We start from the raw sequence: 25,974 nt of genomic DNA, 5'->3' as shown, positions 1-25,974 counted from the left end.
TCTACTGTCAAAAGAAGACTGTCTCTCTATGTTTATCCTTTTCAGTAAATGCCAGTAAACTGGACATATTTTTGACATAATTTGCTTATGCTTATTGAAATCTGTATTTAGTTATGGTCAAGAAAATGCTAGTCTCGCCAGACACGGTGGCTCATGCCTTTAATCCCAGCACTTTGGAAGGCCAAGGTGGGCAGATCACCTGATTTCAGGAGTTTGAGACCAGCCTGGCCAACATGGTGAAACCCCATCTCTATTATACAAAAAATTAGCCGGGTCTGGTGATGGGTGCCTGTAATCGTAGCTACTTGGGAGGCTGAGGCAGGAGAATCACCTGAACCCAGGAGGCAGAGGTTGCAGTAGGCTGAGATCGTGCCACTGCACTCCAGGCTGGGGGACAGAGTGAGACTCTGTCTCAAAAAAAAAAAAAAAAGAAAAAAACGCTATTCTCTCAAGACTCAATTATAAACTCATTAACTACTGTATCTGAGAAAAAAAAGATCGTTGTTCACAATTAAATATATTTATAAGTAAATGGATGACTATTAATATATTGTTAATAACTATTAAAATACAATGGAAAAGCCTATATTACATTAAACACAGCTAGAATCTTTTTATGTATCCAAGAATTCTCTGCCTGTGAGATTTAGAGACTTTTTCTCTCAGAACCATGCTCTCATCTCCCCTCTGTCACAATTGGATTAAATGGATCTTTCCCGAGAGCTGAGACACAGCCACACTTAACAGCAGCACACTGGCTGCCCCAGCAAAGGAGCAAATGACTCATAGCACCTGCTGGTTTGAACTCAACCCTTGCACTACATTATCTCTTATGACCTACTGGAATCAAAATCAGAAATCAGGAAAACAGACAACATGTAAAATATAAATAGGAATACGAGTGAGAAGTCAGAAAGAAATACAGAAATAAAAATCACATTCTGAAGCTTCATTGTTCAAGACATTCCAACAAAACTGACAAATAAGTTCAATTTCGGAAACTATTTCTAATAGTACATTCTAGTCATTTCACTATTAACAAATTATGGGGCTTCCTATCTTGAGATAATGGAAGAGTCAGGTTCACACTAGAAGTGAGAAGATCATGAAGATGACACTTTTTTTTTTTTTTTTTTTTTTTGAGACAGAGTCTCGCTCTGTTGCCAGGTTGGAGTGCAGTGGCGTGATCTTGGCTCACTGCAATCTCCACCTCCCAGGTTCAAGCAATTCCCCTGCCTCAGCCACTCAAGTAGCTGGGACTACAGGCGCACCCCACCACGCCCGGCTAACTTTTTATATTTTAGTAGAGATGAGGTTTCACCATGTTGGCTAGATGATCTCCACCTCCTGACCTTGTGATCAGCCCACCTCAGCCTCCCAAAGTGCTGGGATTACAGGCGTGAGCCACTGCGCGATGGCACTCTTTTTACAGCTGGCCACAGAACAGTAAGCAAGAGAGCTATTAACTAACACACAGTAAGGAGAAAAGACAATGATTGATGGGATCATAAGAGAAGAAAATAACAATCTTAATTTTCAGCTGGACACGGTGGCTCATGCCTGTAATCCCAGCACTTTGGGAGGCTGAGGCGGGCATATCACTTGAGGTCAGGAGTTCGAGACCAGTTGGCAACCACGGTGAAACACCATCTCTACTAAAAATACAAAAATTAGCCAGGCATGGTGGTGCGCACCTGTAATCCCAGCTACTCAGGAGAATCGCTGGAACTCAGGAGGCACAGGTTGCAGTGAGCCGAGATCGCACCACTGAATGCCAGCCTGGTCTCAAAAAAAGAAAAAAGAAAAAAAAAATCTTAATATTCTTCATTGGCTAACTTCATATACCAAGCCCACTTTTAGAGGAAAGAGGCTGAATAATCACGTACCTCTAAAGCAGTACCCCTGGAAAAAGTCAGACTTTGGGAACATAAGAAGTTGGCTTTCTTTAAAATGGAAAATGTTTCTCTGTTTCATAAACAAAAAAGGCCTGAAACACTACTCCAAGGAAGACCACTAAAATGCTGGATTCACCTAGAACTAAAATTAACATTTTTAAGCTGGAATTCAAAGGGAAAAAAGCACATATATAGTCTGACTTTTATCGCTTTTCCAATTCCCAATACAAGATTTTTTAAATCCTATTTGATGCAATACAATGTAATGAGATTCCAATTGTGCTAAACATAATTCCAAATGTTACTTTTAAAGTGCATTGAAAGGAATGGTCTAGCACAAATTCGAATATATGAACTTCACAGTAATGTAAACTGGTCATTCCAGCCTTTTCTTTTTTGAAGATTAGTCACTAGTAGTCAAAAAAATTTTAAGGTACATTACACCTAGTCTCTCTCAATTCATAGTTTCTACTTCAGTAACTTAATTATGATTTACTATACATCTATAATATATAGCACATTACTGTGGCATGACATTTAAACCACAATGTTCACTTTGTATAAGTGCACATAGCTATGTGTCTTCCCATATATACCCAAATATGTTTTTGGCTCTAGTTGAATATAATAATGAGAAGAGTGTCCTAATAATCATATAAACAAAAGAGCTGGAGCCTTAAAAACAAAAAAAAAAAATGAGCATTTTGACCAGTAGAAAAGGAACAGGAGGATATCCCACACAGAAAGATGTGAACAAAGTCAGAGAACCATAAGGCACATCTCAGGAATCTAGCACAGCAAAAGGCTCCGTTGCAAAAAGGAAAGGAGAAAAAAATAGCCTAGAAGGCTAGGCTGAGTTCAACCATCAAGGGCTTTCAATACCAAAGTTCACAGATTTTAAGCTTCATTCTCCAGGCAACAGTCAACAGAGGATTTTAAGCAGAAGGAGTGACCATTATAAACTGGATGCCAAATATGGCATTTCCACAGATAAGAGACTGTAAGTTTTACATAACATTTCCTTTGGCTTTGCTATTTATAACTCTTAACTATTAAAATACGGCTGGCCGGGTGCAGTGGCTCACGCCTGTAATCCCAGAACTTTGGGAGGCCGAGGCAGGTGGATCACGAGGTCAGGAGATCGAGATCATCCTGGCTAACATGGTAAAACCCCGTCTCTACTAAAAATACAAAAAATTATCCAGGTGTGGTGGCGGGCGCCTGTAGTCCCAGCTACTCGGAGGGCTGGGGCAGGAGAATGGCGTGAACCCGGGAGGAGGAGTTTGCAGTGAGCCGAGATTGCGCCACTGCACTCCAGTCTGGGTGACAGAGCGAGACTCCATCTCAAAAAATAACATAATATAACATAACATAACATAACATAACATAAAATACGAGCTGAGATGTCAACATCATGGCTATCAGCACTCAACATTTCTTTTTTCAAGACAATTAAAAATCCACATTTCCTTGCTTAGCATAAACTTTCTAGAAAGGCTCTTTGTCTTTCTGCCCCATTTTATCTAAAATAAATAGCACAAACCAGAGGAAAAGAGTCTTTTCTAACATTTGTTCAATCTAAAAGCTAAATCCAGCATGTGGGATATACTTACTTTATTGCTATACATGATTAGCTCTCTTCTTCATTCCAGGAAGCTATTTTTGGTTTGTTGGACATATAAGCAAGGAGGAAAGAGTGGGAACAATTTCTCAGAGCCCCCAGGATACTTATTCATATAAGTTTACTCCAACTTCCCCTTCATTTTTCCCAAATAAATTCTTCTTGATTACTATAATTATTAGTTTTGTTATATTAACAGAATTTGAAAGCTTTTTCCAGTGGTTTTTACTTAGACTGTAACTCTGCTCCCAGTGTCCAGTCTAGGTTTTCTCATTCGTTTAAAATATTTATCCAGCTGCATTAATTCCCAAAAGCCTGTAAGTCCTAAACCAGCAATTGTACCTAAAGATAACCCCAACAATACCACTGCTCATCCCTGCTCCCATGCCAACTTAAAAGCAGAAAGAATATGAGTTCCTAGGAATATAATAAACATCTTGTTGCCCTGGTGCTTACACAGCTCACTCTTGAACTTCAAGTCAAAGGTAAGAAACAGAAAAAGGGGAAACAGGCCGGGCGTGGTGGCTCACACCTGAAATCCCAGCACTTTGGGAGTTGGAGGGGGGAGGATCACTTAAGGCCAGGAGTTCAAGACCAGCCTGACCAACATGGTGAAACCACATCTCTAATAAAAACACAAAAATTAGCCAAGCATAGCGGTGCGCACCTGCAGTCCCAGCTACTCAGGAGGTGAGGCAGAAAAATCACTTGAACCTAGGAGGCGGAAGTTGCAGTGAGCTGAGATCGCATCACGTCGATCCAGCCCAGGCAACAGAGCAAGATACCATCTCCAAAAAAAGAAAGAAAGAAAAGGAAAGAAAAAGGGAAAATAACACCAACTTTCCTTCTAAGGAATTCATATACGGCTGCTTCCCTTACCCCTTCCTTTACATTTTAAATTATCGATCCATTACAACTAGACTATATGCTCTTTTAAAGTCCAGGGCCCAGGCCTAGTAATGGGCATTTTACACAGAAGGTACAGAATAATAATTTTTTGAAACAAGTATTTCTTGAATTAAGGTTTCTGCTCATCTATTATTACCACTTTTATTCCTATAATGTTAAAGTTTCTGCTATTAACATTAGTGACTTCTGTTCTTTCTTCCTGACCTCAAAGACACTAACATATCCAAGAATGAAAACTCATGACTGGTGAGTTTGAACTACACAACTACTATGGTACCAACAACTACTACATATCAAACTGAAGTTTAGAGAAAGTAAGTTAAGAGTCATATTAAAGAAAAATGTTTGTGGCCATTTAGAGTTTAAACCACAATTCATATGCCCCACATGCTTCACTAACAAGACTAGAAAGCTTTTGGGAACACTGTAGTGAAGTATAGTTTTATATAAACTTTTTTTAAACATTGAAAGCGACCAGCCTGTGAAAGCTCTTTTAGCAAATGCTAACACATTTTTCCTAGCACTACCATCTCAAACACCAAACAGCTTTATGTTGACAGCAAGCAGCAATGTCCAAGATTGTCCACCATTTAGACTGCTAAATGCCTGGCTCAAACAATCATCAAAAGGGCATTACTGAGCTAAGGCAAAGGAAGCATATTAATACATCTCTTTACTGACAAAATGTTATAGATTTTTTAAGTACATGAGAGAACTACAGCATTTAAGTAATCAAAATCCTAAGCAAACATTTACTAAGATAATAATAATGGCAGGAGGAGGTGTGGCTCAGTTTTTGTTTACGATCTATTTACTAAAGCAGCTTAGCAACATTTATCCTAAACATATCCAGGAGGCAAGTGTTGGTCATAATCCTTCTTTCCTAATAAGCATAAAGGGCCAACCCTTTGTCTCTGGGGGATATAACAGTACCATCTGGGGAAAAACAAAAGATGTCTGGGTTAGAAGGAAATATTTTCCTAAGAATGCAACAATTTTTTCCACTCTCATTTCCTTTTAGGACTAAGCCTTTAGACAAGGGTAGTAGGCAGCAGCGGTCAGGGCCTTACTGTTTAATTATCTGATAATCCAAACCTTGGAGCTGAAGGTAAATCTTACTGTTTAATTACCTGATAATCCAAACCTTGGAGCTGAAGGTAAATCTGAGCACGCAGAATGATCTGTAATAGCCCAGCTAACTTTCACTGTCACCAGCCACATCAACTACAGAAAAGAATAAAGGCTCATGAAGCAAATCAGTCTTCCAATGGCAAAAAAGTCCATATATCCAACGTCCATGAATACACAAATCTGCCAATACAGAGGGCTTTTTTTTTTTTTTTTTTTAATTCTTTGAGACCGAGTCTCACTCTGTCGCCCAGGCTGGAGTGCAGTGGCCGGATCTCAGCTCACTGCAAGGTCCGCCTCCTGGGTTTACGCCATTCTCCTGCCTCAGCCTCCCGAGTAGCTGGAACTACAGGCGCCCGCCACCTCGCCCGGCTAGGTTTTTGTATTTTTTAGTAGAGACGGGGTTTCACCGGGTTAGCCAGGATGGTCTCGATCTCCTGACCTCGTGATCCGCCCGTCTCGGCCTCCCAAAGTGCTGGGGTTACAGGCTTGAGCCACCGCGCCCGGCCTGAGGGTTTTAAACACTTAAATTGTTTATACTAATTTACTAAGTTACTTTTGAAAAATTTTGAAGTATTAATTTGTGCCGATTTACAAAACAAGAATTTTTTTTTTTTTGCACCAATGTCACTAGTCAAGAAACAAGTGCTTACAACTGTTTTAATAGAGCAATATATACTCATTGTAGAAACTAAAATTAAATAAAGAAGTACATAACATGGGAAATGACAGTCTCCTATCCCATCCCCTAGAGACAATCACTATTACACTTTAAACCCCAGTATCCTGCAATGTTCTGTGATTACAAAATATTAATATCAAGGTTGAAAATCCACAAAGATATTCTATATAATTAGGCACCTTTTCCACTCCTATACCCAACTAGTGAAACTAAAATAGTCTACAATGTCCCTGCCAAGTGTTCATCCAGCTTCTGCTTGAACAAATCCTGTGACATAGATCTGATTACCTCCCAAAGCAGTCCACTCTACCTTACAACAGCTTTATTTTAATACTAAGTGGCTAGTTACCTTCCCATTAGATCATTCTGGTTTCTCTCTTGAATATGCCTTTGTTTTTAAATGTTTACCATTAAAGTAAGGTACCTAGACATGAACACAATATTTTGGGACAATCACAGTCCTCATTCTGGACACCAGGCTTCTATTAATAGAGCCCAGATCGCACTGTGGAGTCATGATGAACATGCTGTCAAGTGAAACCCTCCAGTTATTTTTCATATTACCTGCTATTAAACCACATCACATCCATTTATAATAACACTAACTTTTTAAATCATATATGGGATTTTGCACTTATCAATGTTGAATACGTTTTAATCAATTAAGTCAATTCTTTCAGTCTGATAACTATTTTCAATCTCTAGTCTGAAAAAAACCCCAAGACACTTTAACAATACAACTTATTTTCATTGCCAATTCCAGGTCGTATATGGATTTGCAAAGCAAGTCTAAATATTCTATCCATGTCATTAATAAAAATGCTGAACACTGAAATACTACTCAGCTATCAAAAAAAAAAAAATTCTGATACATGATACAACACAGACGACTTTTTTTTTTTTTTTTAAGACAATCTCTCTCTGTCACCCAGCCTGCACTGCAGTGGCCCGATCACAGCTCACTGAAACCTCAACCTTCTAAGCTCAGGCAATACAGCCTCAGCATCCCTAGTAGCTGGGACTACAGGTGTGCATCACCACACCCAATTAATTTTTTTTTAATTATTTGTAGAGACGGCGTCATGCCTGTAATGCCAATACTTTGGGAGGTCAAGGCAGGAAAATAGCTTGAGCCAGGAGTTCAAGACTAGCCTGGGCAACATAGTGAGACCTGTCTCTACCAAAAAAAAAAAATTTTATTAGCTAGGCATGGTGTCACACGCCTTTGGTCCTAGCTACTTGGGAGGCTGAGGTGGGAGGATTGCTTGAGCCTGGGAGGTCAAGGCTGCAGTGAGCCATGATCAGGCCACCAAGCTCCAGCCTGGGTGACAGAGTGACCCTGTCTCAAAAAAACAGTTATTGTTTATAAGGAAATTATTAAAACCTTGGTTCACTATCCAGTATCTTAACTTTAAATTTTCAAATATTTCAAAATTAGTAAGTATTACTATGCCTAAAGCACAGTGCAGTCTAACAGAATATGTGAGCCATATATATAATTTTAACTAGGCCAGTAGTCACATTCATAAGAAAAAGATAAAATTAATTTTCATAACATTTTACTTAACACAATATACAGGAAATATTATTTCAACACATAAATAATCTAATGTGTATTTTATACTTGCAGTACATAGCAGTTTGGACTATACACACCTCAAATCACATGTGGCCAGTGACTAAATGTCCATTTTAGATCTCAGTGAAGCAAGGAAGAATTTATTTCTTTCTGTTTTAGAAACAGGATCTTGCTCCATCGCCCAGGCAGGAGTGCAGTGGCTCGATCATGGCTCACTGCAGCCTCGAACTCCTGGCCTCAAGGGATCCTCCTGCCTCAGCCTCCCAAAGTGCTAGAATTACAGGTGTGAGCAACCACACCCAATCAGGAATTACTTTTGTAGTATTCATCAGTTTTTATAGACTCTGCTTCTAGTTCTTACTTATAATTTCCAATTAACATAATTATTATTTACTTCCGAGGAATTTTTCTTTCCTTCTTGGACCACATTCCCTTTAAAGTTTCTGCTAACAGACTCCTACTATAATTATCTGAATTTTAAAAAATACTACTTTTGAAATAATTTTTCCAAATTTTCTCCAATAAGCATATTGTACCATCATAATAAAAAGTTAATTCTTTAAAACAAACAAAAAAAGCAGGCCCAGGTTTACTGTATCTACCTTCTGTGAAATTAAATTACCAGAAAGGCTTGTCAAGACTGAGTAGATGCTGCAAGTTAAGCTATATAAGATTATCTAAATTTTCCTTAAAAAAAAAAAATACACATATATATGTATTTGAAACATATGTATCAGGTACCACCAACAGAGTACTCGTTATGTGCCAAGTACTGCCCTAAATGCTTTTCACACATTGGTTCATTTTATCTTCACAACAACCTTACAAGATTTCCCTTTTTTTAGACATGGGGGTCTGGCTGTGCTGCCCAGACTGGACTCGAATTCCTGGGCTCAAGCAATCCTCCTGCCTCAGTACAAGATAGTTTTTTTGTTGTTGTTGTTTTCGAGACAGGCAGAGTCTCACCCTGTCGCCCAGGCTGGAGTGCAGCGGCACGATCTCAGCTCACTGCAACCTCTGCCTCCCGGGTTCAAGCAACTCTGCTGCCTCAGCCTCCCAAGTAACTGGGATTACAGGCATGTGCCACCATACCCTGCTAATTTTTGTATCTTTAGTAGAGATGGGGTTTCACCATGTTGGCCAGGCTGGTCTTGAACTCCTGACCTCGTGATCCACCCGCCTTGGCCTTCCAAAGTGCTGGGATTACAGGCGTGAGCCACCGCGCACAGCCTCAAGATAGATTTAATCCATCCCATTTTACAGATGAAGACTGAAGTTTACAGAGATTAATTCCCTTGTCCAAGGTCACTCAAAGAGGAAATGGAGAGTTAAAATTTGATCTGAAATTCAGTCTGGCACCAAAACCTGTGCTTTTTCCAACCCTCTCTACCTTTCTTTCAGCACTATTATTTTCTTCCCTTTAATATTAATCTGACATAAACGCTCTTACTGAAAGATTATGTTAACCTCACTAAATGTAGAAAAAGCACTCAAAAGGGCCATTTTCATCTCATGGATGCTCTCGCCTATCATTTAATCAAAGTAAGAATATATTCAATAGCTTTCATTTGCTGCTACAAAAGTTGGTACACCATAGCTACATGATCTAGTTAAACCAATTATGAATTCTTTAAACCCAAATTCCTGGTGAGGAAAGGTAAAACAAATACATAATCAAAATGTTATGTACAAAACTAAGCACAGGTGCTTCTTATATTCCTGATGAGGAAGTGTGCTTAAGGAGCATACCAAAAACCAAGGGCAGTTGTTTGACACACTTAGAAGTTGTAGATTACCTGCTCAATCAAATTCCCACAGGAATTCTAGAGCTTTAATTCGGTTCACCAGATCCTATCATGTTTAATCTACATTAGCAGTGCTTTATAATTTCTTTCACATATCTGTCTGTTCGCATCAACAGTCTCCATCTCATTTTCTTAAGAATTATAGTTTAATCACTTGCTGACCAGCATTTAAAATAACTGAAGGACACTGAAAAAGGCACAAAACTGCCTTGCTTGAAAAAAATATTCTAAGAGTTATCAAATAGATGAACTAAATGAACAGATGCCAGATTCATAATGAATTAAAAAGGAGCTTTAAAAAGGCATCCTTACTCTTACAACAACAGAAAGACAACCCAATTTAAAAATGGGCTAAAGTGCTGAATGGGTATTTCTCCAAAGATACACTGAACATCATCTGTCATTATGGAAAGCAAAGCAAAACCACAATGAGATGCCACTTCACATCCACTAGGATGGCTAAAATAAAGAAGACATGAACAAGTGCTAACAAGGATACAGGGCAATTGGAACCCTCATACATTGTTAGTGGGATTCAAAAATGGTAGAGCCACTTTGGGAAATGTTAATAGTTTAGCAGTTCCTCAACAAGTCAACCATAGGATTACCGTATGTCTCAGCAATTCTACTCAAAGGTATATACCCAAGAGAAATGAAAATATTTGTCCAAATATTTGTCCAACCTGTACACAAATGATTATTCATAATAGCAAAAAAAACCACCCAAATGTCTATAAACTGATGAATGGATATTTATATCATTATTGTTTAGCAATAAACAAGAATAAAATGTCAAAACATCCTACAACATGAATGAACCCCAAAAACATTATGTTAAGTCAAAGAAATCAGTCACAAAAGGCCAAGTATTATATGATTCCATTCAAATGAAATGTCCAGAAGAGAAAAATCTATAGAAATAAGAAAGATTAGTGATGGCCACAGGCTGGGTGTAGAGGGGAATAGACAGTGATTGTTAAACATGGGTTGTTGGGTTTTTCTTTTTTTTTCCTGCAGTGATGGAAACATTCTGGAATCAGATATTAGTGATAGTTACAGTTGCAGAATTCTGTGACTACTATAAAACCACTGAATTGTATACTTTATTTATTTATTTTTATTTTTATTTTTTTGAGATGGAGTCTCGCTCTGTTGCCCAGGCTGGAGTGCAGTGGCCGGATCTCAGCTCACTGCAAGCTCCGCCTCCCGGGTTTACGCCATTCTCCTGCCTCAGCCTCCCCAGTAGCTGGGACTACAGGCGCCCGCCACCTCGCCCGGCTAGTTTTTTGTATTTTTTAGTAGAGACGGGGTTTCACCGTGTTAGCCAGGATGGTCTCAATCTCCTGACCTCGTGATCCACCCGTCTCGGCCTCCCAAAGGGCTGGGATTACAGGCTTGAGCCACTGCGCGCCGCCTGAATTGTATACTTTAAAAGGGTGAATGTTATGCTATGTGAACTGGATCGCAATAAAGCCATTGCTTTAAAAAAGGAGATTCCTACTCTTTGACACTGAAGTTAAGGACAGCTACAGCTTTCCAATATCCATTCCTTGGGCACTCAGTGACAAGATATCTACAATAAAAGGATCTAAATCTGAACAAGTGGAGTTAGTTTCTATTTTCTCACAGGCTTGATCTCTACACTCTTTTTTTTTTTTTCTGGCCACTTAAAAAGAATGAGGCAGCCAGGTGTTGTGGCTCACACCTATAATCCAGTGCTTTGGGAGGCTGAGGATCACTTGAGACCAATTTAAAACCAGCCTGGGCAATATAGTGAGACCACATCCCTACTAAGAAGAATTTTTTTTTAAAAAAATTAACTGGGGCCAGGTGTGATGGCTCACGCCTGTAATCCCAACACTTTGGGAGGCCAAGGCAGGTGGATCCCTTGAGCCTAGGAGTTTGAGACTAGCCCGGACAACATGGCGAAACTCCATCTCTCTAAAAATAATAATAATTTTTAAAAAAACCGACTGGCTTAGGCTAATCAGAACTCACACTTGAAACCTTCAGAAACCATACTGCTGCTGCACAATGGGGAAAAGTTGTTGCAGAATCAACCACTGCATAGCTCACAGTGCATTGCTGCATACTTAATCTTATCTGATCTTACAAAAGAAGTTATTAGAAAGATCCAAATGATATACACATGGGAAAGGGGATTTTTGTCTTCTCATTAGAGGTCATATTCAGAGACTGTTCACATGTATGCATTCTCAGCAAAACATCTACAGGGTGTGGTCCTCAGATATTATTTTAAATGACCAATAAGCCAGGCATGGTGGCTCACACCTGTAATCCCAGCACTTTGGGAGGCCAAGGCAGGCACATCACCTGAAGTCAGGAGTTCGAGACCAGCCTGGGCAACATGGTGAAACCCCGTATCTACTAAAAATATAAAAATTAGCTGGGCATGGTGGCATATGCCTGTAATCCCAGCTACCCAGGAGGCTGAGGCAGGAGAAATCACTTGAACCCGGGAGGTGGATAGGTGCTGCACTCTAGCCTAGGTGACAGAGTGAGACTCCGTCTCAAAAAAACAAAACAAAAAAAAAGGACCAATATGAGAACAAATTTTAAAAGAATGCTAAAGGCTGGGCATGGTGGCTCATCCCTGTAATCCCAGCACTTTGGGAGGTCAAGGCAAGTGGATTACTTTAGGTCAGGAGTTCGATACCAGCCTGGCCAACATGGTGAAACCCCATCTCTACTCAAAATACAAAAAATTAGCCGGGTGTGGTGGTGAACACCTGTAGTCCCAGCTACTAGGGAGGCTGAGGCAGGAGAATCGTTTGAACTCCGGAGGCAGAGGTTAACGGTAAGCCAAGATCACGCCACTGCACTCCAGCCTGGATGACACAGCCAGGCACTGTCTCCAAAAAAAAAAAAAAAGAATGCTGAAGAGAGACACAGCAATGGTTCTTAAGCACAGGTGATTTTGGTAAAGTCTAAAGACATTTTTGGCTATCAGCTAGGGAGGAAAGCGCTACCGGCACCTAGTGGGTAGAGGCCAGGGATGCTACTAAACATCTTACAATGCACAAGAGAGCCTCTCAACCACCAAGAATTATCTGAAACAAAGTATCAGTCATGCCAAGGTTGAGGAACTCTGAGTACTACCACCTACAGTCCTGTTAGTGCATCTAAAGTCCAAATACCACTCCACAGTATGAAAGTATTAATCTATCTGTTCTAGTGTGAGAAGCTGAGTTTCGCAAATGAAAAAAGAGTGAGCAAGAAGCAGAAACCACTTTAATCAGAGTGGTTACTGTTCTAACATTCCAAAAGCAAATTTATCTCATGTGTTTGCGGGACTGATTTCTTTTTTAAAAGGAATATTAAAAAGCAGTTTTCTTTTTTTCTCTTTTGAGGCAGAGTCTTGCTCTGTCACCTAGGCTGGAGTGCAATGACGCAAACTCGGCTCATGGCAGCCTCTGCCTCCTAGGTTCAAGTAGTTCTCCTGCCTCAGCCCCCTGAGTAGCTGGGATTACAGGCACATGCCACCATGCCCAGCTAAATTTTTTTTGTATTTTTAGTAGAGATGGCATTTCTCCATGTTGGTCAGGCGAGTCTCCAACTCCTGACCTCAGGTGATCCACCCGCCTTGGCTTCCCAAAGTGCCGGGATTACAGGCATGAACCACCATGGCCGGCCAGAAATACAGTTTTCTATCACTTTACTATATAATGCTACTCTTTAATAGGAAAGATCTATCAGTGTACATTTGGGTTTAGAGCCTTTTGGTATTTTGAAGCAGTCCTAAAAGCTAGCACAATACAAGTAACTGCAACCATAATACACTGTTTCTGGATACCAAGGTAAGAAGAATGAAGAAGCAATTCTTTTCAAGGCCCACCAGATTTGGACACTAGAATAAAAACAGGCTTCATCCCTCTACTCACTAGAAACATAGTCTTTCTAGTATTTATCTTTGCTAGATCCCTCATGCTATTCTCCTCCTAAACAAATATACAAATAATTTTAGTCCCTGCATGGTATCCAATAGTTCATGGGGTTTAATAACACAGGAATGCCTTTCTTATCCATATACCTATAATTTCATCCCTACTTTCAACAAGTCATTCTCAGAGTAGGAAAGGAAATAAGCGGAGTGTCCTCAAACTTATGTTAAAACAGAACCTTCTCCCCAGTGTTATCTCATACTATACTCCCTCTCACTCCCATACTCCCACCACATTAGCCATCCTGCTACTCTTTCCTGTTGTAAGTATAAGACCATATAATATCCATGCCCTAAACCCCCACCCCAATCTCAAACCAGGGGCTTTTCGTTTGTTCCCTCTACTGAAATACTCTCCACCCATATCTTTTTTTTTTTTTAATGTAATACTGTTTATTTAACTTCAAAAACATTTCAGCATTCTAAACATACAAAAAAAAAAAAAAACAGAACGTTGCACATCATGTTTAAGTACAGGAGGTTCTTGAACTTTCATTGATGCAGTGGCTCTTTGCTTTGCTGACAATGAAGAGTTCTACAGTTTGTTTAAAAACAAACAGTTTTAAAACTACCGCACTTAAAAAAAAAATTATCATGCCAGCTGACCCCCCCTTTGTCCACAGCTAAGATGGCAGCAGAATGCTATGTCACTATACACAGAAACAAGACAACCTGAAGCTAAATGGATGCCCCCTGCAGAGTCAACAGGTTCAGCCTCACAGTGCACACCCCGAGCTACAGCCTCTCCAAAAGGCATCTTCCCCACAGCCTCAACGCCGAGCAAGGAGCATCAAGAGTTTGTCTCGATTGTTTTGTTCTTTTTACAAACTATAGATATATACAGTTGAAAACTCAGGATTTCTAGCCAATAACCATAGTTAACACCACCTTACAAACTAAAAAAAAAAAGCAAGCCAGAAACATCTTTAAATGCCTTGTCACACCAACAGCAAAGTGCACAGAGTGAGGAGAACAAGAAGAGGGTCTTTTCATTTGAAAAATGTTTGGAAATATGTACAACAGTTTCAGGGTGCTCCAGACACCCATGGCCACTTCATGTAAACCAATGACAATTTCTAGAGCACTCTGAGAGACTACAATATGATAGTGATCAAATTTTGTAATTAAACCTAGTGAGGGCAACAGACACTTCTCAAATAAGAGATGTGTCAATTACCGTGCTCCCCTACTCTAAGTATTCACAAGGAGACAGATAAACAGTTTCTTTATTCATCCTCCTCCTCCTCCTCTTCTTCTTCCTCCTCCTCTTCTTCATCTTCCTCTTCCACCTTTTTCCAGGCAACTTTAGCAGGACGCTTTGCACCATCAAACTTTCCTTTTGACTTACAGTCAGCAACATCCTTCTCATAGTTCTTCAGCTTTGCTGCCTTAGTGATGTAAGGCTGCTTTTCACTGTCATTTAAATTCTTCCACATCTCACCCAGCTTTTTTGCCACGTCTCCAATAGAGATGCCGGGGTTTGTGGATTTGATCTTGGGGCGGAATTCTGAACAGAACAAGAAGAATCCAGACGGTGGCCTTTTGGGAGCATTAGGATCCTTCTTCTTCCTGCCTCCCTTAGCTGGTCCATAATCCTTCATTTCCCGATCATAGCGCACTTTATCCGCCTTTGCTATTTCATCAAATTTAGATTTCTCTTTCCCAGACATCATCTTCCACCTCTCAGAGCACTTCTTGGAAACTTCTGCGAAATTGACAGGGACCTCTGGGTTTTTCTTCTTATGTTCTTCTCTGCACGTCTGCACAAAGAAGGCATAAGCAGACATCTTGCCCTTTGGTTTCTTGAGGTCACCTTTAGCCATCCTGACTGTATTATTCCTCTTCACCCGTATCTTTACATGAATTTCTCCTTGTCATATATGTCTCAGCTTAAGTATCATGAACTTAGAGAAATCTTCTCTGACTACTCAAACCTAAATTAATCCTCCAGTCACTCCACTGTATCAAATTTCCCATAGTTTATTAATAATCAACTAGTTAAGTATTCAGTACCTTTAAACAGCCTTTCTTGTTTGGCAAATTTCTCATCCCTTAAGTCCTGCCTCCTCAAAATAGAAGTCAGTAATTCAGTTACCCATCCTCTCTTGCAAACCGGGAGCAGGTAATTGACCTATATTATGCTAATAAAATACATTCACATGATATTCATTAGGAGGCAAGTGATATAATGGAGACACCATGTGAAATCCATTCTAAAGAACATTTCAGAGTTATATCAGCATTCTTTCAGAAGCAGAAATAGCAGAGGTCCTAGCAGTGGCATCTCACACTCAGCACAGACAGTTACAAGTTCTAATACCTATTCCCAGTGGCAAAAACAGTAGTCTCCAATGATTTGGTCCAGTGGTATAATTTGGGCGTTTTTCCTAGCTAAGTAGATGCCAAGACTGATTCTCTGGCATCCGTGAAGATTCTGTGAGCTATCTTATTAGATTAAAAAAAAAATTTTTTTTTTAAATTCTGCTTAAATAAACTACTGGGCTTTGCCGTTTCAACTAAGAGATCTGATTCATTCTTCATACATTTTTTCATCAGATTCTTACTGATATTTTCTTGTTAATTATTTATTAGCTGTCTCTCCCCACAAGAATATAAAACTTCTTAAGGACAGGGAAATTATCTGTTGTGTTAATTCCTATAAACCCAACATTTAGCATAGTGCTTCCCGTACAAGAGGCACTCAAAAAAAACTTGCTACTGCTACACAAATACATACTCGGGAACCAATACGAAGAATTCAAAGTATCAGTACTCTAGGAGTTAAGAGATAAAAAGGATCAATGTGGTCTAGAGAAAGCAAAGAGGCTTCATGAAGGCGATGACACTTGAGTGGAGTACTGAAAAGACAGATTGTAATCAGGAATGTAGAAAGGCAGAGATGTATTTTCGAAAGGATAAAACAAATGTCTGGCACTAGGAATGAATGTAGCAGGCAGAGAGTAAAGTGGGATTAGGGAAAAATATGTTGGGCTCGATAGGAGATATTATCAGACATGCAAGATGAGCAAGATTATGAATGGCTCTGAATGCTAGGCTTGGGGAATGTTCCATTTGATGATGTTTCAAGAACACTAATCCTCAATGAGTATTTTCATCTGTTCTTTATTCTAGATGTTATCTGCTGTGTAAAACTACAGCAGCTACCCACACGTTGTCTACAGCATTCCCTCTCTGAGCACTGGTGCTCTATATTTATCTGTTCAAGCTGAGAGACTACAAGAGGAAGAGATTCCTATAATTAATCCTCTTGCAACCAAGTGGATACTCACTTTAAAGATAAAAATCTATTGCCAAAATGGCCTTTATTTTCCAACCGCCATCCCCAAAGCCATACATTAAAATTCATCTCAACTCAATTTACCTTCTAGTCTATTAGAATAATTTCCAGATACTAGGCTGAGGTGGGAGGATCCTTTGAGCCCAGGAGTTCAAGACCAGCCTGGCAAGATCCTATCTTAAAATATATAAATAAATAAAAACAGATAGGATAATCATGCAAGTATGAGGAAAAATATGGAAGGATATATATACGACATGGTTATCTTGGAGCAAAATGGGAAGGAGAGAGAACCAGGCAAGAAAGGAGGAAAAAAATTTGATTTTAGTTATATGAAAGGCAATATGTTTGAACATAGATTAATTTTTTTTTTTTTTTGAGACAGAGTTTCGCTCTTGTTGCCTAGGCTGGAGCACAATGGCGTGATCTTGGCTCACTGCAACCTCCGCCTCCTGGATTCAAGCAATTCTCCTGCCTCAGTCTCCTGAGTAGCTGAGATTACAGGTGCCCACCACCACACCTAACTAATTTTTGTATTTTAGTAGAGACGGGGTTTCACCATGTTGGTCAGGCTGGTCTTGAACTCCTAACCTCAGGTGATCCACCCACCTCAGCCTCCCAAAGTGTTGGGATTACAGGCATGAGCCACTGCACCTGGCTTACATTTCATTTCAAATATTTTTTAAATGAAAATAGTATGAGCCAGGCACAATGGCTCACAACTGTAATCCCAATAACACTTTCAGAGGCCCAGGTGGGAGGATCACTTGAGATCAGGAGTTAGAGACCAGCTTAGGCAACGTAGTAGGACTCCATCTCTATAAAAAAATTTTTAAATTAGCCAGGTGTGGGGCAGGCACAGTGGCTCATGCCTGTAATCCCAGTACTGTGGGAGGCCAAGGCAGGTGGATCACGAAGTCAGGATATTGCAACCATCCTGGATAACACAGTGAAACCCCATCTCTACTAAAAAAGACAAAAAATTAGCCGGGCGTGGTGGTGGGCGCCTGTAGTCCCAGCTACTTGGGAGGCTGAGACAGGAGAATGGTGTGAACCCGGGAGGTGGAGCTTGCAGTGAGCCAAGATCGCACCACTGCACTCCAGCCTGGGTGACAGAGTGAGACTCTGTCTCAAAAGAAAAAAAAATTAGCCACGTGTGGTGGCAGGTGTATGTAGACCCAACTACTTGGAGAGGCTGAGGTGGGAGGATCCCCCGCACTCAGGAAGTCAAGGCTCAGGAGAGTAAGCCATGCTCACACCACTGCACTATAGCCTGGATGACTACATGAGACCTTGTTTCAAAAAAATAAAAAATAAACACAGTATGAAAGTTATTAAAAACCAGCTAATCCAACCATCCAGATGCCCCAAAGATTCACTTCTTCAACACTAAGTGCTTATTTTGTGCAATGAACTGGGGAAAAGGTTGGCATCTCCTTTCCAATAAAAAAATCTAGTACAAATAATCCATCTATTCCAAAGGATTTCCATTCCATTTTGAAGCTGATCTAATGAGAGAAAATTCTTCCATATGCTGAGCTGTAATTTGCTTCTCCATAAAGAAAAAGAATGAATCTAATCTAACTTTCATCCACATAGTTGTCTTCAAATATGTTCAAGACTGATCATGTGTTTACTTGGCAACATTTACAGGTAGTCCCCTACTTTCATATGTAATACAACCCTTTAAATGTGCCTAAGAGTTGAATGTCCAGATTCAGACTTAAGGGACTTAAAATGTTAAAAAGTGACAAACTTGGGCGGGGGTGGGGGGGTAGAAATGCAGCTAAAATCACAAAGGATTAGTTTCCCTAATATACAAAGAACTCCCACAAATTACAAAGAAAAAACCAACATCTCTACAAGAGTTAAGGAACATGAGTTTTAGTTCACAGCAAAGGGAAAGACAGTACTTTTAAAAGATGCTCAATTTCACTTATACAAGAAAAACATATTAAAGCTTCATTGAGATACCATTTTTTCACCAGTCAGAAAGTTTAGTACCACATTGTGTGGCAAAGATGTAAGCAGATAGTAATTCTAATACATTCTACTTTAAGGAATACATTCTTATTAAACTCATACACAAGCAATGATGAATGCACAAGGTTATTCACCATAGCAATGCAAATGACTGCAAAAGACTGGAAACAACACACATGTGTAACAGAGAATTGATTTTTTAAAAGTATACTATATCTTCTACATTCAAGAATCATAAGCTATTTCTTAACATTCTTGATAAGCAAATCTAGAGACAAAAGGATGGGCTTTCCAGTGACCTTAGAAGAATCTGACAGTTTGTGTTAAAAGTTCTTGAAGATACCATCTGAAACAGATGAACTTTTAAGGATGTTCTGAATAGCATTATTACAATTTGTGGCTGTTACCTGTGAGTGTAGAAGAACATGGTCAGGAAGGTAACCTAATCTATCTGCAGAGCAACAAACTACAAAAATCATCAGGTGAAAATGAGGAAAGAATGTTTACCTTTAAAATTCTCAAATGTGCTAGCAAAAATAAAATATATTTTGAAAAGCATATTGCAAGAACAAATACTGATAGAGCCACTCTGGAATATTATGCTGCCATTAAATATGTATGACAAGTTTGTTAAATATTTTGTATAGTGCTGAGCAAAAAAAGCAAAATATAGTTACATGGGTTTTTTTCTTCCTTGAGTCATCTTCAATGGTAAGTTATATGGTTTTATGTTGTATATAAAGATGACCTGTTCTTTTATCAAAGCAAGATGAATTCCATTAAAAAATGTCTAGAAGGAAATACATAAAAATGTTAACAATGGTTGTCTCTGAGTAGCACTTCTTTCTTCCATTTTTCTGTACATCTTAATTTTCTATGATAAAAGATTTAGTACTTTTAAAATAGAAATTTTTAAAAAATGAATGATTCTGAATGTTAGAAAAAATAAGAATCATAGCATCATATATACGAACAGAAAACTAAGTTTATTAATTTAATCTTTGTTCTCTCTGACAAATTTAGTGATTTTTAAAAACTCAACTGCAAAAAAAAGACTAGAAAATAAACGTTTTCTTTTTTTTTTTTTTTTTTTTTTGAGACAGAGTCTCACTCTGTCGCCAAGGCTGGAGTACAATGGCCAGATCTCAGCTCACTGTAAGCTCCGCCTCCCGGGTTTACGCCATTCTCCTGCCTCAGCCTCCCGAGTAGCCGGGACTACAGGTGCCCGCCACCTCGCCCAGCTCATTTTTTTTTTTTTTTTTTTTTTTTTTTTTGGAGAGACGGGGTTTCACCGTGTTAGCCAGGATGGTCTCGATCTCCTGACCTCGTGATCCGCCCGTCTCAGCCTCTCAAAGTGCTGGGATTACAGGCTTGAGCCACCGTGCCCGGCCAACGTTTTCTGTTTTTTAAGATGCAATCTTGCTTTGTCAACCAGGCTGGAGTGCACTGGCCCAATCTTGGCTCACTGCAAACTCTGCCTCCCAGGTTCACACCATTCTCCTGCCTCAGCCTCCCGAGTTGCTGCGACTACAGGCACCCACCACCACAACCGGCTAATCTTTTGTATCTTTAGTAGAGATGGGGTTTCACCATGTTAGCCAGGATGGTCTTGATCAATCCTGACCTTGTGATCTGGCTGCCTCGGCCTCCCAAAGTGCTGGGATTACAGGCGTGAGCCACCGCCCAGCCAAAAATAAACATTTTCTAAACATAACAGTAACAGAACAAAGGAAATTAAGCTTTGATAAGAAAAAGAGACTTTTTCTCCCATGTTCAATAGTCTTGAGAAAAGAAATAATGCAAATTTTAGTTAAAATGTCACCCAAGAAAGTAACAAAAGGCCTTATAAAAAAAGAAACAGACTTTGTCTCTATTTCTTAATCATCTAACAGGAAGTAGTAGCAACTTTCAGTGCAAGCTACTCTCTTCTTTGATTTATAAATCAAACTCCCCCCAAAAATGAGTTATCGAAATTAACCTTGAAAAACTAATTTTTAAAAAGTAACTATACCTATCATGTTTTCAACTCTAGTTACACTAGAATTTTGCTTGTAAAAATAGTTAAATGTTAAAAAAGAAAGAAAGAAAGAAAAAAGTGGCAATAACTACAACTCAATCTTGTTACCTCATTGTAATGTTGGCTACGCCTAGACTAAGTCAAGCACAAGGTTACAGTTCCTTGGTAAAACAGAAAAGAAAAAGAAACAGCTGAGGTTAAGGGGAAACGGTGGCATCTAGTTCATAAGAAATCATATACCCTTTTTTTTTTTGATGGAGTTTCGCTCTTGTTGCCCACGCTGAAGTGCAAAGGCGCAATCTCTGCTCACTGCAATCTCCGCCTCCCAGGTTCAAGTGATTCTCCTGCCTCAGCCTCCCGAATAGCTGGGATTCAGATGCCCACACCTTTTTTTAATTATAATAAATCAGTATGTTATACTAATTGATACATTTTAATATTTATACCAAGAATTCCTTATAAACCCAATTTATCTTTAAATAAAGTATATAAATTCCATTGTTTCATAACTTAGCACAGATCTTCAAACCCACAATGATATTACTGTGAGAACAATATACTACCAAATGTACACTTAACCATAAATATTGTTGTATTCCCCATAAGGAGCTTAAGTGGATAGTAATTCAAGTTGCAATTACCAATAAGAGGCCCAAACTGATTTGTTTATATGTATCACAGATATTTTTGTTTCAAACAAAATGAAATGATTCTTTTTAAGTTTCAACAACAAATATAACCATTATCCCCACCCACAGATGACACTGCCTAGAAATAGCTGTAATGCATCACTACAGCAAGGCACTAGACGAGTACAAAAACACTGTAGTGTATACTAAAATCATCTCAGAACAACCAATAAAACAAAAATTTCATGTAGGGAGATCATGGAAGACCTTACTGAGAATATAAGATTTGAGCAGAGACTTGAGAGGGATAAGAAATAAGAAAACCTGCATATATTCAGGAGAAAAGCATTCTAATGATAGAAAACTGCAATGCAAAAATCCTATGAGGTAGGTGCATGTTCAGCATGTTTGAGGAATAGCAAGGAGGTCAGTATCACAAAATGGAGTGGGCAAGAGGGAAAGTGGCAGCAGATGGGAGTCAGACAGGGAGCCAAATGTTCAAGAGCAATGTGCTCAAGCCAATACTGGCTGGAGAGCAGATTGCTGTACATTCTAGAACTTTGAATCAGCCAGAGTGGGAGTAATTTTACCAGTAAAACAGGCAAATGCTACAAATCAGAACCTTTTCCCCTTCCAGAGAGCCAGTTTATCGTCACTACCTATAGGTCCCTTGAAGAACTTTATCTTTTACTGAGTAAGATCAGAAGCTACTGGATAAGTCTCCTCCTGCCTGATATCATCATTCCCACTGCTGAGTTATGACCACAGGTAAGAAAGAACAAAAGCAGGGAGACTAATTAGAAAGCTGTTAATATAATCTAGGTGAGATACATTGTTAGCCTGAACCAAAGAGCCAGTGGTGAAACAGTGAGAAGTAATCAACTCACTGTCTCACTACTGGCTCTTTCGTTCAGGCTCTGGATACAAAGAACTATTCTGATTTCGGTCAGTATGTAGCAACAATTACTAAGCTTCCTATCTAGAAATCAGTATCTAACTCTAACCTAAACATGTCATTCCTGGTTCTGAATTAAGACTGTTAGTTGGATGTATAAAGTATTTCAAGAAGCTCAAATAACCAGGAGTCTTAGATGCACGTTACATATCTTCAGTTATTAAGGGTTCTATTGTCATTTCAACTGATCAACATATACATGTATTGAACATCTATTATAAGACACTGCAGAGAACACAAGTAAAATCTGTAATCCAAGCCCCTTCCTCAAGGAGGTTACAATCTGAAGTTTAAACTAAAGCATCCGTATATAAAAAGATAGATTCAACACAATGAAAGTATAAAATGTGTGGCAGGGCGAAGGAGTATTCTATAAATTGGAAAGGAGGAGGAAGAAATCACTGAACAGATGGGACTTGAGCTGTGCCTTGAAGGATGGATAGAGTGAGATGATGAGAAATGAACAAACGGAACAAGTAAGGGCCTAATAGTCAGTGGATCTGCAAAATGAAAGGGCTAAGACAAAGGTGGGAATGCACTTGGTGATTAAGGAGTAATCTACTCATGGCATTTAGGAGCATGGGGAGACAGAGGTTACAACTGGGAACTATGGAGACATATACCTGAATTCCTAATTTCATCACTTACTAGCTTGGGCAAGTTACATAGGACCTTCCTGTCTTTATTTCTTCAGCAGTAGAAATTATAGTACCTACTTTATAGGACTGGTGCACAGAATACATGAAATAAAATCATGTATGTATGGTATGCCACACAACCTGAAAGTTAGTAAGCAGTCACTGGTTAGCAAAACCATTACTGGCCTTTTCCAGCCCCAGCTCCGGACCCTGCAGCCACCAAGATGTTGATGCCTAAGAAGAACCGGATTGCCATTTACGAACTCCTTTTTAAGGAGGGAGTCATGGTGGCCAAGAAGGATGTCCACATGCCTGAGCACCCGGAGCTGGCAGACAAGAATGTGCCCAACCTTCATGTCATGAAGGCCATGCAGTCTCTCAAGCCCCGAGGCTACGTGAAGGAACAGTTTGCCTGGAGACACTTCTACTGGTACCTTACCAATGAGGGTATCCAGTATCTCTGTGATTACCTTCATCTGCCCCCAGAGATTGTGCCTGCCACCCTACACCGTAGCCGTCCAGAGACTGGCAGCCCTAGGCCTAAAGGTCTCGAGGGTGAGCGACCTGCGAGACTCACAAGAGGGGAAGCTGACAGAAATACCTACAGACAGAGTGCTGTGCCATCTGGTGCCAACAAGAAAGCCGAGGCTGGGGCTGGGTCAGCAACCGAATTCCAGTTTAGAGGCGGATTTGGTCGTGGACGTGGTCAGCCACCTCGGTAAAACTGGAGAAGATTCTTTTGCATTGAATAAACTTACAGTCAAAAAACCTTAAAAAAAAAAAATTACTGGCCAGGTACAGTGACTCATGCCTGTAATCCCAGGCCAAAGTGGGAGGATTGCTTGAGGCTAGGAGTGCAAGACCAGCTGGGCAACCTAGTGAGACCTCGTCTCTCCAAAAAAAAAAATTTAATTAGATAGGTGTAGTATTTTGCACCTGTAGTTAGTCCCAGCTACTCAGGAGGCTGAAGTGGGAGGGTCACTTGAAGCCAGGAGCTCAAGACCAGCCTGTGTAACACGGCAAGACTCCCATCTCAATCAATCAACTAACCAATCAATAAAAATGATTGGGAAGTGGCAATGGTTAATGGGTACAATAATTAAAAGAATAAGACCTAGAATTTGATAGCACAACAGGGTGACTATAGTCAATAATAATTTAATTGTACATTTTAAAATAACTAAAAGAACATAATTGTATTGTTTGAAATACAAAGGATAAATGCTTGAGGTGATTTATCTTCAAGTCACTGGAAAAACCAAAAGTGACAATAAGAAAAGTCACAAAAAGGGCTTTGTTTGGGAAGAAGATTCTACATTCTGGTTATGTTAAGTGATACCTTAAAAGCCAAAAGAACATGTAAAATACACACACAACCAAGACTGCAGCTCACTCGCTGATGTAACTATCAGTGGGAAGGAACACATACCAGCACTCACAAACACACGAATATTCCAAAGGCACAACTATTTGACTGAACATTCTTTACTGTAGTGAAAGAACAGATGGATGTTTTGACTTGGTGACCCAAAACAGACCAAAAAGAAAAGATGTCCTCCTTTGGGGCATCTCAAAAACCTGTTTACAATAAAAAGAGATCATTAACATCAGCTACTTTATTCTTCTTTTAATACAAATAAGACTGTAAAGGTTCCAGTAACATAATGGTACCTTGATACTGCTATAATTCTGACAGCATATATTCTAAGATAAAAGGTTCATTTATTCAACTGGTTCTCTATATATCCTGTAAATGTTAACAGTGAAATGTTGTGTTTTTTCCAGAATTGCTAATACTTTTAATACTTTTTGTATATATTTTCTGAATAACATGTAAATGAAAAAGTATAAACTTGATAATTTTTCACAAAATGAACCCACCCATGTAACCAATGCCTAAACCAAGAGACAGAACATTACTAGCACTCCAGGAGCCCCCTTCATAGCCTCTTGTCACTTTCCCCAAACCCCCAACAAGGGTAATCAATCTCCTGACTTCTGACACTATTGATTAGTTTTACCTGCTTTTGAACTTATATAAATGGAATCATGCACTGTTAGTGTCTGGCTTCTTTCGTTCATCATGTTATTTGTGAGAACCATGCATTTTTATATGTAGTTGTAACCTGTTCGTTCTGATCACCGTTTAATACTCATTATGTGGTTATGTCACAAATTATATACTTGTTCTACTGCTGATGGGCACTTGGAAAATTCCAGTTTGGACTATTAGTCCTGCCATGAACATTTCTGTCCATGTCTTTTGGTGAATATAGACACATAATTCTGTTTTGTATAAATCTAGAAATGGAACTGCTGAGTCACAGGGCATGCATGTGTTCAACTTTTGTAAATAACTAATGAACTTTTAAGGAAAAACTATTTTTAAATCTTCATGGGGAAATATGAATGATTAATAGACTCATCAGAAGGTATGGACTCCAAAATTACTTTCAGTGGGGAAAAAACTTATTGACGTAGGATAGTTGATCCACATCATTCCCAAAGGAGGCAATTTACTTTAGAATATCTTCACCAGCAATTTAGCATATGACACTTAATAAGAGAAGTAACCAAATCCATCTTGCCCATTCTGAAACTGATGATGCTAAAATTTAGAAACAATTGAAAAGCTATTACTATCAATAAGATAAAGTAACAATTTTTTTCCCCAATACGTAACAGGAGAATATAAACACAAGTCTGAACTTTGCCTGTTGTACTCATTTAAATAGACTCTTGGAAACTGAAAGGGACTTCAGAACTAGCCTAACCTTCACGTGATCATATAAAGGTCTCCTATTTCAATGAACATGCTAATAAAAATTCCTTTAATCCAAGAACAGAAAAAGAATACTACGCAAAAATGAAGGG

The 25,974-nt window shown here is 39.2% G+C and overlaps 1 protein-coding gene and 2 pseudogenes across 3 annotated transcripts in view; 1 reads left to right on the top strand and 2 right to left on the bottom strand.

Annotated features, from left to right (window-relative positions):
• The window catches only part of MCU (mitochondrial calcium uniporter), a 216,814-nt gene that overhangs the window by 164,900 nt on the left and 25,940 nt on the right, over positions 1-25,974 (bottom strand). The gene's annotated exons all lie outside the window — the stretch shown is intronic.
• On the bottom strand, positions 14,090-17,250 carry LOC111537870 (annotated as a pseudogene).
• On the top strand, positions 23,311-23,877 carry LOC116418917 (annotated as a pseudogene). The gene has a single exon (XR_004229127.1). The product of XR_004229127.1 is annotated as a 40S ribosomal protein S10 pseudogene (transcript).

The sequence above is a fragment of the Piliocolobus tephrosceles genome, chromosome 9 (assembly GCF_002776525.5).
Source record: "Piliocolobus tephrosceles isolate RC106 chromosome 9, ASM277652v3, whole genome shotgun sequence".
In the NCBI taxonomy this organism is placed as follows: Eukaryota; Metazoa; Chordata; class Mammalia; order Primates; family Cercopithecidae; genus Piliocolobus; species Piliocolobus tephrosceles.
This window is presented reverse-complemented; position numbering and strand designations above follow the sequence as displayed.